This window comes from Pistacia vera, unplaced genomic scaffold (genome assembly GCF_008641045.1).
Source record: "Pistacia vera cultivar Batoury unplaced genomic scaffold, PisVer_v2 Contig393, whole genome shotgun sequence".
NCBI classification, from domain to species: domain Eukaryota; kingdom Viridiplantae; phylum Streptophyta; class Magnoliopsida; order Sapindales; family Anacardiaceae; genus Pistacia; species Pistacia vera.
Genome location: NW_022196216.1, coordinates 272572 through 281224, shown reverse-complemented (window position 1 = coordinate 281224; position 8653 = coordinate 272572). Strand labels below are relative to the sequence as shown.

Genomic DNA, 8653 nt, shown 5'->3' with positions numbered 1-8653 from the left:
CCCTTCAATGTAACATTCATTCATGTTATTTAGAAACAAAATCATGTACTACATATTCAGAAAGAGAGTTTTAACTTATTGTTTCGCAATACAATAGTGTGAGAGGTAGAGGTCTTCACACGGACATCCCTTAGGTTTAGTGAAATTAAACAGAGACTCACAGGTTTCAAAATAAAACATTTACACCCTAACACTTTGTTTAAAGTTAATTCAGACACAAAATCTTGGTATAGTGACTAAAATACTCTTATTTGTCTTTTTCCTATAATAAAAAGTAGTTATATACTGACATTTGTCACATGAATATTAAATAATTACTTTAGCAACATTATTCTATTACAAGGATACAAGTGTTATTATGATACTATAAGAATATAAGTGTTCATTTAAAGCCGGGGTCTCTTTATTTTTATCTCTGGGTATCAATGTAAAACCTCTTGAAAGTTAGGTATTAATTTACAAATTCCTAAGACTTCCTCCTGACACACATAGGGGTGATTGGACTCGGTCACCAACCCAAATCCTAAGAACCTGAATCGAATCCGCATAGTACCGGTTCTTGGATTTAGGAACTGGAACTGAAACCGACATGAGAGGAGAAGATGTGCAGTGAACATTAATTAAATGCGTCCCCAACGTTACTATAAGAAATGGAAGGCCTTAACCTTTCCAAAATATATCTTAGTACTGGCAAACTTTAAATTAAGTCCAAGTTATCCATAGGAAACGAAGACTACAATATTGTCAAGCCCCAAAATATAAGAAGATACAAAAGCAAACCCAAAGCAATAATCAAAGCTTGTAAGGACATTTAACATGCACTCTCGAGCTTTGCACATAGCCTCTAATGGCTTGACTTTAGGCATTGTAAGACCAGTTCCTTCAGTCAAGTCCACTTCCTCTTCACTAATTCTCTCCCACTCAAAGCACTGAATTAAAGTGGCTAATGCTAATCCATTACTCTATTGGCAAGCAGCTCCAGGGCAGGATCTTCTTCCTTGACCAATGGTATGAAGTTATATGCCTCAACTCACCTTCCAATCCTTCAAACCTTCTGGTCTGAAACTTTCAGGGTCCCCACACCTTGGGATCTCTATGAATGGTCATGCATTAACGATCAACATTGTTGATGGTGGTATCATACCCTCCAATTGTGCAGTAAGGATGATTCATGTGGGACTAGAAGTGGTGCTGCTGAAAAAGCCGAAGAGTTTCATTGATTACACTGGAGGTAAGGCAACTTGACCAAATCAGTTTCTCTGTAAACGGTCATGACAACATGATGGTCAAGCTCAACTCTGGCTTTCTTTAGCACAACATGATGGTTGAGGAGAAGTGACATAGCCCATTCTGCAGTCACCGAGGTTGTGTCTGTTCCCGCAACTAGCAATGTCTTGTTAGAATTACCCGCACTTAAGATCTATCAACGCAATAAATGTGGATTTTAATTTTGATTACTAAGCATATACAATTTAAGATTCAATCCTAGAAAGTGACTGAAGAATTGATAAATTTAACAGATAAGAACAACAGAAACTCTTTATAGGTGCAGGACCATGTAAAGGTTCCATTCTTTGTGTCATGCTTGAGGAAGACACCAGTTTACTTATCGAAGTCTATCTAAATATTAGTAGAAACGAGAAGATAAGACATACCATTATCATGCCTTTGATAATTTCATCAGTGTAGTATTCAGGTTCGGAGTCTTGTAAAGACAGCATAGAATCGATTATCGTCTTAGTCTTGCTCCTTCACCTGAAGAATTCCTTGTGTTTCGATGCTCATCAATCAAACTCTGCATGAACCTATCAGAATTTTTATGCAGTCTTATTATCTCTTTTTGTAGCTCTTGTAATCCACCCATCGCAAAAAAGGTAAGAAATCTCCTGGATTTGATGCTCCACTGGCATCAAAAATGTCCCTTACGATTTTTAGAACGCGTTTAGACTCCTCTGGATCATCAACTTCTTCCCCAAAATATCTTTTTCCAGAAACCATCCTCATAATGATGTTAAAAGACAGTTCTGATAACTTTGAATTCATCTCCACTTTGGTGAAACTTTGGCATGAACTGTGATAAAGATTTTTAAGTAAGAATCTAACCTCATCCTTTCTAATTCCCAAAAACATGTTCAGCCGATTCGTTGAGAAGATGTCAAGTGCAGCAAGTCGACGTAGATTGACCAAAGAGGACCTAAGGGCAGCGCCCATTGCCGTGTAGTCATAGTTTAAGTATTGCCAGAAATAGACGAGGCCTATTGGCAAAGAGAATATCATTTTTAGAAAAGCATTCTTCGGTGGCAGATGGAGAGGAATGAGTAGCACACGACGGTTTCCAAAGGAAAGATTTACGATTGGACCATATTTGTTTGATAGCACTGTAATGATCTATGGATGGGTTCTTTCACTAGAGATGGCCAATTAGGGAAGTGATGTTGGGGTTGGAGGTCGATTTATATCGTGTTTGTTTCATAGAAAACTCTTCAGAATAAGAAAAAAAAGCAAGCATGTGCCGAAACGATGACTAACCATGATAGTTCTTCCATGAGTTGAATTGGCCACTCCAATATATAAAAGGAATATGACGGAGAATGGACATACCCTTCACATCAATATAGTATTATAGACTTTTGGGCTTTGGTCCGCCATCTTTTGGCAAAAAGGACTCTAGCCGCAAAAATTTATCGTTTTACAGAGAGATGGATTAATTTGCCTTGCTTCCCAAGACGGCCATTAATGTCCATTGTGCTTGCCATTGTTGTGTGTTCACTCATCAAAACAGCAGTATGGTAGATTAGTAACCACTCACAAATCACCAGTTCAAGAATGTTAATGTATGGAGCCCCATTTTATTTATTTATTTTTATAAATTATTGCCAACATTCCAATAATATCTTGATTCTTGATTGAGACGCTTTCTTTTTTGTGTTCTGGGAGAATAATTTCTTTTTAACATGTTTTTACGATTAATATGATTAGTAGTTATTAAATTATATTTTATAGTTTTTTTAAAGTATAATCTTTAATTTCGCTATGACGTCTCATAAGAAAATCATTAAGTGAAATAAAAAAGGTATTTCATCTCTAGAATGTCTACAATGACACATCAATAGAGGATTGACGATCCTAAATACTATTGAAGATATCACAATTCACAATATTGAAAAACTTCCACTTAATTACGTAAGAGACACGATTCTTAAAAAATGGCAGACACTTTACAATATTTCTTAGAGTTGATGATATTAATCTTGAGATATGATATTAACAAAAATGAATTGTAGAAAGACAATTTGATAATATTTATTAATCTAGTATAAATTTTAACAATTTATTGACAGTTTATAACGACATGAAAATTTCTGTTAATTTGGACATCTCAAGAAAATTTTTCACTATGTTTGGCTTATTATTTTATACCAGATTCTGGATCCTATTCTCCAAATAATGTTTGCACATTATTCCAAGAATTACCTTATTTTTAATTATTTTTAGAAACCCATAAGGTTAAATTTCATCAAATACACCCTAAAAAAAAGTTTAAAAATTACAAAACACACCCGCAACCATACTCGCCAGATTCCGGCAACCACGTCGGTGGTAGCCGAAATCTATACAACGGCCAATCTGCCGACATAATGGTCGGAAGTTCACCGATTGGCCTTTTCCGGCCTGATCCACCACAGATTTGGCCGGAAAAGGCCAATCTGGCCGGAATGACGGCCAAAGAAATGGCGTCTTGAGGTCAATGACGGCCAAATCTTGGCCATCGTTGACCGAAAACGACGGCCATATCTTTGGCCGTCGTTTTGGCCTTTTTCGACCGTCGACGGCACGGCAGGCCGTAGATCTGGCCTTTCCGGCCAGATCTGTGGTGGATCTGGCCGGAAAAGGCCATAACGACTCGTTACGACACAGATCCGACCGGTCGTGTCGTAAAGCGATTTTCACCAAATTCCGCGGTGGTGGCCAGAATTTGGCACTGCATGTGGTGGGGGTATTTTTGTCAATTTACAAGTTGGGGATTTATGAAATTAGCAAACTAGGGGTTTTCTATAATTTTTAAATTTTACCTCGAATACTCCATATTCAATTACCAATACTATCCCCAAAATCCTACCCAAAATAATAAAACAAACGCAACCTTTGTTATTATATCATATCTCAAGGGGATTAATGTCATTAACTCTAAAATAATGACAGTGAATGACATTAATCCCTCTCAAGTATGATATAATAATAAAAATCCTCTGCAGTTAAGTTTTATGTGTTAAAATAACAGTAAGAGGATAATTTAAAATATTTACTAACTTATAATGTATAATTCTAACGGCTCATTAACAATCCGTTAATGGTAAGAGAATTTTTGTTATTTCAAAAACTTCAAAAGATTTTTGTATTGATTATATCTTGGGGAGCAGTATCGTCATTAGCTTTTATTTTAACACAAAAATTTATTTAAGGAGATATTTTTTTAATAATTAGATCACAAACTTCTCTACAACTTCCGACTTGCAGCTATCATGGGTAGCTTGCAAATGGACAGACGAGACGCATACAAGTAGACAGGACCCATTTTGCAAGTTGACTATAACGGTTGTCAAGTCAAAAGTTGTGAATTAGTTGTGAACTTAGCATCTCTATTTTTTTTACTACAACCTTAATTAGTTGAAGTTTTGTTATTCAATTAAGGGTGTGTTTGTTTTAATGTTTTGGATAGATTTTAAAAAAGTAAGAGTTGGGTGGTAAACGGCGTAGATTTCAAAATTAACAAAAACACCCTTAGGTTTGTTATTTTTAAACACCCCGTAATAAAAAATTAAAATTACAAAAACACCCTACCCACATTAAATACCAACAGTTGGCCACACCGCGGAAGTGGCCGAAGTCGCGGTATTTGTGCACGACTGGTTGGATCTGGCGGTCGTGCTCCAAGATGGATTTTTCAGCCAAATCCATGACCAAATCTAGTTGGGTTTGGTTGTCAACGACGACTAAGTATCTGACGGCCAGATTTGCTGTAGATTGGCCTTTTCTAGCTAGATCCACAGTGGCTCTAGCTAGAAAAGATTATATCGGCGCACTATCAGCCAAATCTAATCTAGTCGGTAGTGCGTCATTATGGCAGATTCTGGCCACTTTGATGGTGGTGACCAGAATCTGGCAAATGTGGGTTTGTGAGGGTGCTTTTATCAATTTTTAAACTTTTTTTTTTTAGATGTTTAGTTAAATTAATAAATCAAGGCTTTAAACGTAGTTGAATAAATAGATTATGATTTTTATAACAGGAAACAAATATGTTTTCAGAATTATAGAACTAAGATAATGTAAAAATATTAAAACAAACAAAGCCTAAAGTATTAAACATAGAATTATTTTTTATTAACCCGTAATCTATACCGGGTCCAAAATTAACACCTGCCGTCTGATTATTTGATTTGATTATTTTTAACGATCTCGATTATCTTCTTAGCATAGGGACGCACGCAGCGGATTTCTCTCCTTTCCTCCATTATCATAATTCCAAATAATTAAACCCCAAAAAAAACCCACTCAACACGTCACAACCTACGCACGGTTGCACAGAGTATCCGTGCACCCTGTCCCTGCCACTCCCTCTTTTATCGAACATGCAGTCTGCCCTTAAACCTCTCAGTTTCACTCTCTCTTTAAAACCCTAATCCTCTCTCTCAAAAATGATGAAACTTTCTCGCTCTCTGCTTCGCTCCAGGTATCTTCTTCAAACCTCAAACTCTAGCCTAATCGAAAACCAATTTTTTCTTTTTATTTGTTTTCTCGAGAAAGTGGTTTTATTTCTGTTTGGTTGCCGAGAAACCGTAGGAAAGAGTTAGAAAATGTAAATTTGATTTTAAATTGAAGTTTATTTTTTTACTGTTTTGAGAAAGGAAGTAGCTACATTTCGTCGTTGAAATAAAAACTTGAATATGTGTTTATTTCGGTTAGAAAATGAACAGTTAGAAGCTTATAAAGCTTCTTCAGTGTTTATCATAGTCAAATAGGTTTATTTAAATTGAGGGATAGTGAGAGAAACTTAGCAAACCATTGGATTTGTTCGATATAGAAATGAAATGAAGGGTTTTTTTTTCCCCCCTCCAAAATAAGGATGGAGAATTTTTTTGAAAACACATTGCTGTGTTTTCAAAAACAGATTTGGATACAATCCTAAAAACAAGCTTTCCGATATAAATGGTTTTTCGGGTATCCTAAGTGAGTATGTTGCCATGTATTTGAAGTGATTGTTTATAGACTTTATATGTCCGCTTGTGAGAGTACTGCCTCTTTAATTGCTAATGGCACATACCTTCTTTACGATTGTTGGAAGCCTTAGGGGTAAGTTGAGCTTATAAGCCAAAAAAATAAGTTGGGGGAGATACTTTTTTTTTTTTGGCTTATACACTCTGTTATAAGCTAGTTTGACCAAGTATATTACCACATTATCCTTGTTATTTTAAAATTTCATAGTATATCCTTGTTTAATGTAGATATTTTTAGTCATTTTATAATAAAATGTATTATAAGCCACATTTTACAAACACGTCAACTACTTATCAGTCACTATAAGTACTTAACAAACACGATTGCTTAAAATTTCAATGCTTATAAGCTAAAATTAGCTTATAAATTTTGTTGCTTATAAGCTAATTTTTATAAGTTCAGACAACACCCCCTTATATCGACTATGAAAAATACAGGTTTTATCGTTCTTCACCTGCTAATGACTTCAGTGTAACCTCAAAAGTTCAAAATCTAGGACTTTGTAAGCATCCTTAAGTTACGATATTGATTTTAATCTAGCTTTTTCTAATTTTGGTGATTGAAGGGAATAAATTATAGTCCAATTTTGCACACGTCCCTCTCACACACATATATATGGAAGTGAAAATAGCTTCATCCTAAATTTTATAGGATATGTGATCTAACATTCTAAAGTTTATTCTTGATTTTCTTTGCTGAGGCAGGAAACTGTCTTCTGATAAATTATTGCTGGAAAAGCTGATGATGTAGGAGTGCTTTATGGTCAAAGTTACTCATCTTTGCTAGCTTGTCAACTGCAAGACAGACAGAATGGGTGCGAAGGTATTTAATGGTTTTGATAGGCTCGTTGGAGGATGTTAAAGAAATTTTAGACTTTTCATAGTGTCAGTGATGATTATGTGTAGATCTGTTCTTTTCTGTACCTTAAATTTGTAAGGAATTATGCAGGTCGAGTATTTGCTCCTTATTCTGTTTAAGGGCAAAGCTGCACTTTCTGTCGATCCTGTTCTTCCAACTTTTGCTAAATTGGATGTATGGTTGAATCTTTCATCACTATCAATCTTTTGTGCATTTCTGTGTTAGGGGGTTCGTTAATGCCTTTCATTTCTTCTGTTTCACAGTCTGGGGATTTAAGAGTCCAGCGCAAAGGCGTCTTATGCTGACCTTTTGGCCTGCTATTGGTGAGCGCAAGTACGACTGGGAAGGAAGCAGGTAATTTGAAATTGCATTTGAATTCTTATTATGTGAAATTGTCAATCAATATATGAGCCACACAAACTATTCTCTTCCACTGTATGATTTATCTGTAGATGTTGTCCTTTTAGCTATAATAGCACCAGGAGATCAACGAGAATTTTTTTTTTTTTTTTTAATAATACAGCTCTCTCTTGCTTTCCATAGTTGCTTATAACTGCTTTAGTTAATACTTTGTAGCATTTTGGTTTGTCACCGACAGAAGTTGGGTCTTTGATAAGCAGGGTCCCAAAGAGTCTTCTGAGTTCTTCCATGATCCTTCAATGCTATCAAGGTTATGTCCCTCATGCCCCTTTTTTTTTTTTTTTTTTTTTGGTTGTTTTATGTTGTTGGTGGACAAAAGGGGAGGTGATTTGATCTGGGCTTACTTTTGTTGGGGTGTAGCTTTACTTTGGAAGAAAATAACATTGTGATGAAAAGAAATTAGTGTAAATGGCATGTAGTGCCTTTTTTAATTTCTGAATGCCTTAAGTTGTTTGACAAGCAATTCTTGCTGCAGCAATGCGGTCAAGTGAGGAAGAGTTATCAATTAAAGCACTTGCAGATGGCAATGGTTATTCGTTCTTTGAGTAAGCACTCTATCTGCAACTAGCGGATGATATGAAATTAAAATTTGCCTTTTTTTCTTACTATTTTTGTTTTTTAACTGCATCTTACACTCTACATTTTTTTTCATAAGAACAAGTAATTTAATTTTTAATTACAATGATTTTATTTGTTTGAAACATTAATGTGTGGCTTTGTGGGTAGCTGTTAATTTGCCTCATGTGGTATGTTGTTATGCTTGAGCACAATGACAATGTTTTTGGTAAAATAAACAATATAACTGAATTTAATGGTAAGATATTATTTGCTCTCAAAAATTGTTCGTGAAAGAGGGGTGAATATGAGTTGATGTAACCCAATTAATTGACATTTTATTAATTGAACTTAAAGGAGAAGAAAGAAAGAGAAAATGGAAGAATTGTATCTTTATTGGATCTTTTTATACAAGTAAGTCCTTTTTTTCCTTCTAAAAAGCTATATTGATAGAAAATTGGGTAAACCTATTTGGAATATGAGCCTAACATTAGAAAGTAAACTTGATCCATGACATCAAGTTTATTCCTGTTGAGTTGTTTAA

The 8653-nt window shown here is 35.2% G+C and overlaps 1 long non-coding RNA gene and 1 pseudogene across 1 annotated transcript; one reads left to right on the top strand and one right to left on the bottom strand.

The window, feature by feature from the left end:
• Positions 1-713: 713 nt before the first annotated feature.
• On the bottom strand, positions 714-2756 carry LOC116141117 (annotated as a pseudogene).
• Positions 2757-7284: 4528 nt separating this feature from the next.
• On the top strand, positions 7285-7756 carry LOC116141142. Its single transcript, XR_004129741.1, has 3 exons — positions 7285-7308; positions 7398-7488; positions 7711-7756. It is a non-coding gene; the product is annotated as an uncharacterized LOC116141142 (long non-coding RNA).
• The last annotated feature ends 897 nt before the right edge of the window (positions 7757-8653 follow it).